Source organism: Alexandromys fortis, unplaced genomic scaffold (genome assembly GCF_014885135.2).
Source record: "Alexandromys fortis isolate MF-2015 unplaced genomic scaffold, M_Fortis_MF-2015_v1.1 scaffold_102, whole genome shotgun sequence".
In the NCBI taxonomy this organism is placed as follows: Eukaryota; Metazoa; Chordata; class Mammalia; order Rodentia; family Cricetidae; genus Alexandromys; species Alexandromys fortis.
Window position 1 is genome coordinate 4,687,002 of NW_026067984.1, and position 11,125 is coordinate 4,698,126.

Below are 11,125 nucleotides of genomic sequence, written 5' to 3' on the forward strand. Positions count from 1 at the left end.
TATTAGTAATAGGAGACAGTACTGGCAATGTAGATCAGTGGGTAAACAGTCCCTAGCATACCTGGAGTCCTGGGCTTCCCCCCTCAGCACAGTAAATAAACAAACAAATAAACAAGAGCCAAGTGAATGAGAACTCTGCCATTTCACGCTAATTCTGCAAATCTAAGTGTCTTAAGTGGAAAATGAATTTTAAGAAAGGAAACCATCAGCACAAGGTCAGATGAATCTGACACTCATTTCCCGCTAGGGGCACTGCCCCCACAACCAGTTCCTTAGCTCATGACTGATAAGGACGGTGCGTGATGAAGATTAGAGAGCTCAGAGCTGATCCTCTGCTGATTCCTGGCTCTGCACTGAAGCCTCTGTGTGGGAGAAGGAAGAGGCAGGAAACTGCAAAGCTGAAATTTACGGTGCTTTCCTCCCCAGAGAAACAGATAAAGAAGCTGCTCACCTCTTCCTAACTGTGGGCTTCTGCGGGGTTGAGAGGAAGAAAATTCTTATGGACACACGCTTGTTTTCTAAGATTTCAACACATCTCCCTCATGATCAAAAGGAGAGATCCTCCTAGAACATTCTAGAACAATGCTTCTCAACTGTGGGTCTCGACCTCTTCGTGGGGGGGGCAAACAGCCCTTTCACGGGGGTCGCCTAAGACATCAGAAAACACAGCTATTTACATTACAATTCATAACAGTAGCAAAATTACAGTTATGAAGCAGCAAGGAAAATAATTTTATGGCTGGGGTCAGCACAACATGAGGAACTGTATTAATTAAGGGTCATAGCATCAGGAAGGTTGAGGACCTCTGCTCTAGAAAGACCTCGCTAATAATTTTGGTTCTCATTCTTTGTTGTTGTTGAGGGCTGGAGAGAGGGCTCTTTGGTTAAGAGGATACGAGGATCTGAGGTTTATTCCCAGTGTCTAGTTCAGAGGCGCACAACTGCCTATAATTCCAGTTCCAAGGGATCCAACGCCCTCTTCTGACCTCCAAAGGCATCTGTGTATGCGCAGTGCGGACACAATACAGCCAGGCTTACACACATGCTTATGAAACAAATAATTGTTTTTTTAAAGAATAAAGATTGTAAACCCTATAGGCAGAGGTGGGAGGACCTCAATTGCAAGGCCAGCCTGGAGAACTTAGCAAGACCCTGTCTCAAAATGAAGGTCTAAGAGACCGCAGCTCTGTGGGACAGCACTGCTGAGAACGGCAGACTCCTGGATCCCCTTCTCAGGCTCCAGTAGCCGAGGCCAAACAGAAGCCAGGAAAGAAGGGGGAGGGAAAGGGGCCCTGAGCCCCGGGATTCCTGCATAACTGAGAAGCTCACTGCCCTTTCTGAGTGACAGCGCAGACAAGGGGATTGGAACAGTCAGCGAGCCACGCCAAAGACCAGGCAGTGTGTCTTACAGCCTGGGGCCTTCGAGTTTAACCTTACAACACTCTTTCACACAGGTCAACCTGACCGCCTCACCACATTTACAGAAGGAAGTTCCTCAGCGTAAGAGAAATAAGAAAACAAACTCCTTTTCTCTTAAATTTTTGAGTTTTTATTTGTATTAATTTTTTTTAATTTAGCATATAAAATAAGGTTTAATATCTGCCTACATGTATGTCAGTATACTCTAACATCTGCATACATGTATGTCGGTATACTCTAACATCTGCATACATGTATGTCGGTGTACTCTAATATCTGCCTACATGTATGTCAGTATACTCTAACATCTACCTACATGTTTGTCAGTATACTCTAATATCTGCCTACATGTATGTCAGTATACTCTAACATCTCCCTACATGTATGTTGGTATACTCTAACATCTGCCTACATGTATGTCAGTATACTCTAACATCTGCATACATGTATGTCAGTATACTCTAATATCTGCATACACATGTACGTCAGTATACTCTAATATTATGCTAGTTACTCTTTGCATACACCTACTCATTCTCACGCAAAAAGTCTGACGAAAGCAGCTCAGGGAGGAAGGGTCCTTTTTGGCTCACAGTTTGTAAGGATGTGGGAAATATTACTTGATAGGTTTCTGAAATTTGTCAGTATGTGTCAAAAGCCTTCAGTCTGGCATCCCAAGCAAACCATCGGATACTACACGCTTTCAAGTTTGTTCTGGAGGATCCTCAGCTTAGCATTGCCTGCGATAACATGAAGTTGAGTCAAGGTGGTAGACGGTGACTGGTCGTGGGAATCTATCCTGGACCGGCTAAGAGTGTGGACGCTCAGGTGCGGAGTTCTGAGCCGAGTCCCCCCGCCTGGGAGCAGGGGAGCAGGGGAGCTCTCCGGCGACCCCCTCGTTTCCTCTGTAAAATGAAGATAACTTACAGCATCTCCCTCACTAAGCTGTCGCGAGGAACAAACGGCTTGTGAGAACTGCCTGCTACCTTTTAAGAGTTCATCTGTTATGCTCCTTTCTGGGCCTAGGCCATGGCCAGGAAATGTCTTGTAAGAGAAGCCCTAAAAACATGGAGAAATAAGTGTGATATAGTAGATGAGATAAAAGAGGAGGTTACAGAAGAGACGGGGAAGAGACAGAGAGAGAGACAGGGGGAGAGAGAGAGCAAGCACTGGAGAGCAGAGAGGCCCGAGGTTGGACAAGGTCAGCAGAAGTCGGGCAGTGAGGTAAGCTGCTAGAACGGGTCTTTCTCTCTCTCTTTGGCTGAAAGCAGAGAACATCTAGGCGTTGCTTCTGCCTGAGTCACCGTGATGTGGTTTCAGTCTCTCCTGCAGATTTCTGTCTTCATCTCCTGCTGCGGTAGACGTGATGGACAGATCAGTGAATGACAAGTAAATGAGCGGATAGAGAGAGAGATGACTGTGGAGAAACTGGGGTCAAGGTCGACCTGCCTGAACTCCCTCCTCCATCCCTTCCCTGAAGTTTGCCGGGTAGAAGGTGCCAGCTTGCCCAGGTTCTTCATCTCAACCCCTCCTCTTCCAGCCCTGACCGAGGCCAGATGAAGCTCTCGGGTGCAAACAACCCAAACTACAGGGGTGTTTTCCAAATAGAGTCACATAGGAGAAGGAAAAATCCTCTATCTAGAGTATGGGCATAAAGTGAGCTGGGGTCGGGTAGCAGTCAGACCTGTATGTGTTGTGTGTGTGTGTGTGTGAGAGAGAGAGTGTCGTGTGAGTGGTGTGTGGTGTGTGGTGTGTGTGTGTGAGAGAGAGAGTGTGTCGTGTGTGTGTATGGTGTGTGTACGTGTGAGAGAGAGAGTGTCGTGTGTGTGTATGTGTGTGTGTGTGCCTCCTTTGCTCTGGGGAAGGTTGGTATTCCAGACTAGAAAAACCAGTTTCTGGAGATCTTGGGTTCGGCTGAGTGCATTACAAGCCAAAGTATGGCATGGAAGCTGGTCATCTGGCCACTAAGTCCTCCCTTCCAGGGCCTGATGTTCTGACCAGGCCTGCTGACCTGGGCTACTGACTTCCCACACAGGAGCTCTGCAAGGGCTGCCTCCGACTCACGAGGCTCCTGACCAGCCTCCCTGGGGCTAGGATTACAGGTGTGTACCTCCAGGCACGTGGTCCTTGACATCCTCCTGCTGTTTCTAGTCTACTAATTGCTTCCACGTGTTCCCCTGCCTGTTGCTGAGAGAGAAGCACGGGGCCCACTAGGCAAGGGCTGTACCCCAGCCTTTCCGTATCAATCTCTCATCAGCCTGCTTCGTTGCTTCCTGCTTCCCCTGAATACCCACATGCCAGTAGGCTCTTTAAAAACACTCTAAATTGGGTCTTGAAAGATGGCTCTGATGTTAAGAGAGCTCGCTGTTCAATCATGAGGACTCAAATTCAGATCCTAGAACCACATTAGGTGACTCACAAAACCTGTGACTCCAGTTCTACAGAAAAAGGCCAGGCACCCTCTTCTGGAGTCCTCAGCACGCACACATGCACACACACACACACACACACACACACAGAGAAATTTATTCCATAAGTTCTGTGACTCTAGAAAACCTGGATGATGTCCAGTAAAAGCTGGTCAAAAGAGCAGGATGATAGGGTTCACTGAGGACACCCACCCCAGTCCTCATATAGACCCCCACCCCGTCCTCATATAGACCCCTCCTGTCCTCATAACCATGTTTTTTTCTTCCCTTTCTCTACCACTTCTCGACTGGATTATTTCAAATAAATTTCTGTAAAGTTCACCAAAATCGGTCACCTTCTTGACATCTGACAACACATGACACTGATGTCAGAGCTATCCCCAGGCAGCTCACTCTCCTGCCCTCCGTCCCTTCTTCCTCCACCTCCCTCTGTATTCTCTCTCAGCATCTTTTTGTCTCTCTCTCGTGTCTCTGTCTCTGTGTGCGTGCCCTCGAAGGCCAGAAGAGGCTGTGTCATGTCTTCCGAATTACAGGTGGCTGTGACCTGCCTGATGTGGGTACTGGGAACCAAACTTGGAATTTTTGCCAAACAGTAAGTATTCTTAGCTCACGGATTGGTTGCTCCAGCTTGCAACCGGAGGCCTTTCCTTTACCAGCAGAGCTGCCATCTCTGCTGACACAGGGAAGGGGTGACCTCCAGCAACGTGAGAACACAGCAGAAAGCAACCTTGCCCCTGGTCCTGCCCCTGCATGGCCCCAGCAGGCAGGAAAGACAATGTGAAGTATGAGCACCCCTTGTTTCTGCTTGCTCGTCTGTGTAACATACAGAGGTACCCTATGGGTCCCTCCGTATCTGTCTGCAAGAAACACTTGTTTCCAATGCTACAGACCCAAGCCCTATGGTCAACGTCATCCAAGTGGCTCAGTTTATAATGCAGCCCAGATTCACAGCTAGGAGCGGCCGCTCTCCCAGGAATTTCAGAGTCACAGCCCAATCACGGCTCTCCCTTGGCGGCCAGCACGGGCACCCAATCCCTGCCACCACACTCCTGCTCTCAGGCTTCCACACCTAGCCGGACCTGGTGGCATCCCAGCCTGCTGCCTCACAAACACACTAGCCGCTGTTTTCTACCTGTGGCCAAGGAAGGACCACATCGAGTCTCGCGGCTGAGGACAGTGGTGAAAGGGGCCCAACACAAAGTAAAAAAAAAGGACTCAAAACGTTTTGAGTTTTTTTTCTCTATCAGACTTTTTGTAACTCATTTCATGCGTTACTGAGCATGAACTTGTAGATGACAGAGCTGTTTCGCAATGTCAGAAGGTTGGACACGCCTCCATCTCCTCCTTCCCAGCACTTGAGTCAGCCTCAAAGCAACTTCAAGGTCTGTCACCTCTGTGCCTCCAACTGGCTACCCTGAGATTGTAGTGAACGTAGCTTAAGGGTGTCGGGACTGACGCTGGCCTTCACTTCTCTCCCTCCTTCCAGTTCTTTCCCCAAAGGCGCAGTGGGCATTCCCTCCCCATTTGCTTCCACTGCGATTGTCTTCCCCACAAGCTCCCAGAAATCTGTCATTCAGGTGTCCTAAGCACCTCCAGCTGCATAGCTCTCCCCCTAACACGTCCAGATTAGATTGTTCCTCAAGGAGAGGAATGAGTACACACACGTGCACACAAGCAGGCACGCACGCACGCGCTTGCTCACACAGCAGCTCTCTCGAGACAGGGTTGTATCCATGGTGCCGTGCAAATTACAGGAGATAAACATTCATTTGCATGATTATAAATGAATCACCTTATCAAAGCCTTGTGCCTGGGCATCCTTGATTTCCGTGGGTCCCATTATCAGCTCATTTCCTGCCTGGAAAGGTCGCTGGTAGCAGGTCCCTACGAAGACTGATTCCCTTGGAGTCAGCCTGGAGCATTTAACACTTAACTGCCTCAGCGGGCCTGGCAAGGCCTTTGGAACACCTTCCTCGGGTTCAGATTTTAAACCCAGAGTTTATCTCACGTGCACCATTCAGTTCTTGGGCTCCTACATGATCAAAATTGGGAAAATAGTGAAGAATGCCTCCTCATTGCCAGTGCCCTGGCTTCCCTTTCTGCTTACCAAACTCCAGACCTATCTAAAGCACGCACCTGCAGAATCTCAGTCCTCTTTTCCAGGGACCAAACGCAAGGCAGAGAAACAAGAGAAGCAATGCGGATTTTGTGCGCAGGAACCTTCCGGCCTTAGGGCCGTTTTGGGGTGCCCTGGGGTGTTTGGGGGTGTTCTGGGGCCCTGGGTGTTAGCTGTAGCTACAGGGCATCTCCAAGAGAGGAAAGCCCATGTTAGCCTGCACTCAGCTGAGTTTTATAAGCAGCAATTAAAGGCTTGTTCAACAGCAATCAGCAATTAAAAGCCGCTGTGACTGGCCCCCCACAGAGCATGGCCTGAAGCTGAGTAAGGCCGACTTTCCCTGGACCGGGCTGGGTTTGGGCAGGTTCGAATCCCCATCGAAGCCTAGAGAATGGAAATCTTCCTCTACGAGATCCTCTAGTGATTTGTATCTACGCCAAAGATTAAGGTTAAAGCCTCTTAAAAACAGATTCCAAGAGCCCAAGCCACACAAAGAGCTGCCGGGTGCCCTCTGCTCTGCGGGGACTCTTGTCTCAAAGCAGTACTGTCCCCTCAGAAGCCTTCCACCTCACAGGCCTCTTCTGGTTCCCTCTCTTCCTAGGGGCGGCTGTGATCTGAGAGGATGCTGGAGTCCAGGCTCAGAGGAGGGGGTGAAATGAGGGATGAAGGAGAGGAGGACTCTGTGAAGATGTCCAAGAGCCATCACAGCCCGGGCAGAAAGCAGCTCTGCTATCATCCCAGGACACCGCCCTGGTTGGCTGAAGAGCAGGCTGCCCCCATCACGGAACACTTCTATAGTTCCACCAGTAATGAGCTGATAAACATTTTGTGGTGCAGAACTGAGACACAGCACACGACAAGAAAATGGAGCGAATCGTTAATGCGTGCAACGGCACGGCTCACTGTAGGCATTGCTTTTCCAAAAGCAGATAATACAAAAGAAATCTCTCGATGGCTCTTTTCCTTTCTTTCTTTCTTTCTTTTTTTCTTTCTTTTTTTTTTGTTTTTGTTTTTGTTTTTTCGAGACAGGGTTTCTCTGTGGTTTTGGAGCCTGTCCTGGAACTAGCTCTTGTAGACCAGGCTGATCTCTGTGAGTTCGAGAAGCAGAGTCGCACTACATAGCTCTGGCGGTTCTAGAACTCAGCCTGCAGCACAGGCTCATCTCGAACTCACAGAGATCCACCTGCTTGTGCCTCCCAAATGCTAGGAATGAAAGTGTGTGCCACCAGGCCTGGCTGAATAGGCACATGGTGGCCCTGTATTCAGTCATAAGAAAATCAAATTATGCCGCTTACAGGAAAACAGATGAAACTGGAGATCACTGTGTTCACTGGAATAAGCCAGTCTCAGCAAGACAAACGTATTTTCTCTCATATGCAGAATCTAGACTTATGTATGAATATCTATATTTATGCATGTATATACCAGGGGCATAAAAGTAGAAGGGAGAACGCATGGGAAGAGGGGTGTAAAGAGAGAGGAAAATGAGAGGCTAACGGGGGCAAGGAAAGGCCCTCATGCTGGTCTCTCTCTCTCTCTCTCTCTCTCTCTCTCTCTCTCTCTCTCTCTCACACACACACACACACACACACACACACAAATATGCTTGCATGGTGGCACACACTTTTAATCCCAAAGCTAGTGAGATAGGCAGATCTCTGAGTTCAAGGGCAGCCTGATCTACAACTCAAGTTCTGGGACAGCCAGGGCTACAGGGAGAAACCCTGTCACATAAAATAAAAGTTCGTCTCAGGAGCAAGCAAGACTGGAGAGGTCAGCTCAGCCACAAGCCCGAGGCAGAGTGCAGGACAGGTTTCTTTCCACCACACAAAGTGAAGCAGACGGACCGAGGCCTTGACAACAGGAGCCCAGGCACAGTGCACCTGGAGCCCTGAGCCTGCAGGGTAGGCGCTGGGAATCAGGTTTTCTTATTACACTCCATAGGATGGTCTGACAGAGACAGGCCAAGGCTCAGAAGAGCCCAGAATGGGCTTTCTCCCTGAGAGAGAGAACCCCAAATGGTTTTATTTCTGTGGCTTTCCTGAGGGTTTGTTTGTTAAGCTACTAACCAGCATCAGGCCAACCACGGTGGGCTCCATGAGGAGTGACTTTTTTGTTTTCCTAGGTGAAGCACTTCCAGGGTGAGCCCTGCCTGAACTGGGAATGGCTTTCATGTCCCTGGTCCTCTTCTAGAGACTTTCAGAATGTTACCTGCTGGCTTGGAGTATTCGGGTTTCAAATATTTCTTTTTTTTTGCTCACTGCCTCCTTAGAAATTCCCTTCCCCCACCCTTCCCATACGTCAAGAAAGGTGTTCCTCCCCTTTCCCACCCCAACAGCCTGAAAGGTCACAGGTGTTTCCATTGTTGAGAATACAGGAAAAAAAACCACTCCCTTAAACTGGGTGCAGGCTTTGACAAAGAACACTGGGTGTGGCTGGGCAGGTTCCCTGGGACTGGGCACCCATGTGGTTGATCTTTCACTAGAGAGTGGCCTCCCTTAGTCCTGGACCTGAGCCTTGATCCCTGAGAGACCCTGACTTGGCTCTGCAGAATGCGCCTCCTGCAAGCCCCCAGCTCGGGGCCTCCACTGTTTCAGGGTTTCCTACAGATTTGCCCTGGTAGAGCTTTACAGACAATTTACTGCTCTGTTGTGGCCTCCAAACTCCAGCTATTAATTTTTGAGCACGTTCAGGTGTTGCTGCAACAGAGAAGTTTTGCTCATTGATTTCTTGAAGCATTTGTTATGCTGTGTATGCTGTTGTTATGAATCATTTAGATTTATGAGTCCGTGTATTCCATTCCCTGCTACCCCGCAGAGTCCAAGGATCCCGAAGAAATCATTACGTACACTCAGTGCTTAGGTGTCCTTGAATGGGGTTCTCAGCAAGCATACGAAATGCGAGCCCCAGGGGAAGCAGGCAGCTTTACTTCTTGACTTGGATGTTTAGCAGGGAGGCTGCTTTACCTTCCTGCTTCAAGGAACTCTTGGAGAAGAACAGAGAGAGAAACACTGGACGAGGAGGGTAGACTCCAGAAACGTGTGTAAAATTAACAGCGTGAGCCAGTGGCTCTCAGGGCCAACAGTTCTGGTAACTTACTACACAAGCGAATTTTCAGACCCCACCCAAGACCTGCTGAGTCAGTGATCTGTGTTGCAACAAGACTCTGGTACGTGCTAAAGGAGTGTGTGCTAGCATGACCAAGGGTCTGGAGTTACTCAGCCTGGAGGACGCTCCGAATCTACAGCTTACCATAGACTAAAGCGAAGTTGCTCTCCTTCTCTGTGGCTCCATTTTCTTATTTATTAAAATGGAAAGATGATGTTTTTCTGTGACCTCAGACGGTTGTTTCACAGACCAAACACCTTCACCAAAGTGAAAGGTAGTCAGATAAGAAATTATGTAATGTAGAATAACCTAATTATTCCTTGAACTAGTGAATAATAGTGGCCCAACAAAATTTAGGTATAATGGAAATTAGCGTTTAAAATGGTTTAACTATGACATAATAAAAACATATAAATCTTGTGTTTGTGTGTGAGTTTTTAACTTTGACATCACAAAAAATATATAATTCTGTGTGGGGGTGTGGTGGTGTATATCTCTGTGTCTATGTGTGTGGGGTGGTGTGTGAATGTATGTCTATGTGTGTGTCTGTGTGTGTGTGTGTGTCTGTGTGTATGTGTCTGTGTGTGTGAGTGTGTGTCTGTTTGTGTGAGTGTGTGTCTGTGTGTATATCTCTGTATCTATGTGTGTGGGGTGGTGTGTGAGTGTGTGTCTATGTGTGTGTCTGTGTGCGCGAGTGTGTGTGTCTGTGTGTGTGTGGGTGAGTGCATGCCACAGCTCACTTGCGAGGTTAGAAAACAGTCAACAGGAATGAATCATTTCTCTCCTCCCACCACGTGGGTTCTGGAGCGCTACCTCAAGGTCATCAGGGTCAGAGGCAAGTGCTTTTCCTGTGTGAGCCATTTCACCAAGCCTTTAATCACACAATCCTAAAAGCCATGCGGGAAACAAAGAGAGTCTTCTGTGAGAGAAAAGTGGTTCTGTCTTACCCGGCGTTAAAAGAAGCGTCTCTGATCCCCTGCTCTAAAACATCAGGCATTTTCTCAGTTTATCCCAACCACTGCCACACTCAGTGGACACAGGGTGGGTGCCTCTGGGGGTAGAGATTTCCAGTAAAGGGTAAAGGACTTACACAGGTGGGGTGACATTTATTGGTTCTCCTGTTTCATAGTGAAATAGAGACAGGTAGATCAGCACTTTTAAAGACTCTAATTGTCATTTACTGTTAGTCACCCTGTGTACAGTAGACTGTAGTCACCCTGTGTACAGTAGACTGTAGTCACCCTGTGTACAGTAGACTGTAGTCACCCTGTGTACAGTAGACTGTAGTCACCCAGCTAGCTGTACAGTAGACTGTAGTCACCCTGTGTACAGTAGACTGTAGTCACCCAGCTAGCTGTACAGTAGACTGTAGTCACCCTGTGTACAGTAGACTGTAGTCACCCTGTGTACAGTAGACTGTAGTCACGCATGTGCACTCAAGCACACAAATGCACACACACACGGATATATGAATTTTCAGTTCCTAACATGGAAAGGGTAGTTCCTCTTGACTAGTTGCCAGTGTGGCACTGTGAATAATCAGTTGTTTTCCTTTTGCGTGACTTCTAGGGTGATGGTGTGGGTTCCAGCGTGGGCAAATGTGACTCTGAGGGCCCCGTGCAGACACTGCAGCCTATTTTGATCCTTTGGAGAGTGGAGTTGTAGTAATAAACCTATTTGGGTCTGTGTCAAATGACAACTACTCACACGAATATTTGTGCTATGACTTCACTGTGTACTTAAATAGGCACCCAAAAGGACAGCCTGTGCAAGCTGCTATTTTCATCGCTCCCAGTTTCTCAGTCGGCTGTGCCATCCAAATGGTAGCAAAATACTCCGCCTTCAATGAAAACCCTCCAGCACCACAGTCTCTGCTATTAAAAGCAGCCTAACTTAACACATGGATGGGGAGTGTTCCCTGAAGGAGAATGTGGTGCATGGAGCGGACACCCTAGACTCTTGCCCCACCATCAAATCCCATGGCCAGCAGCTTGCCCCAGCATTCCTTTCCAAGCCTGGTGCCCACGTATCTTTCTACAAACTACCTGAGATT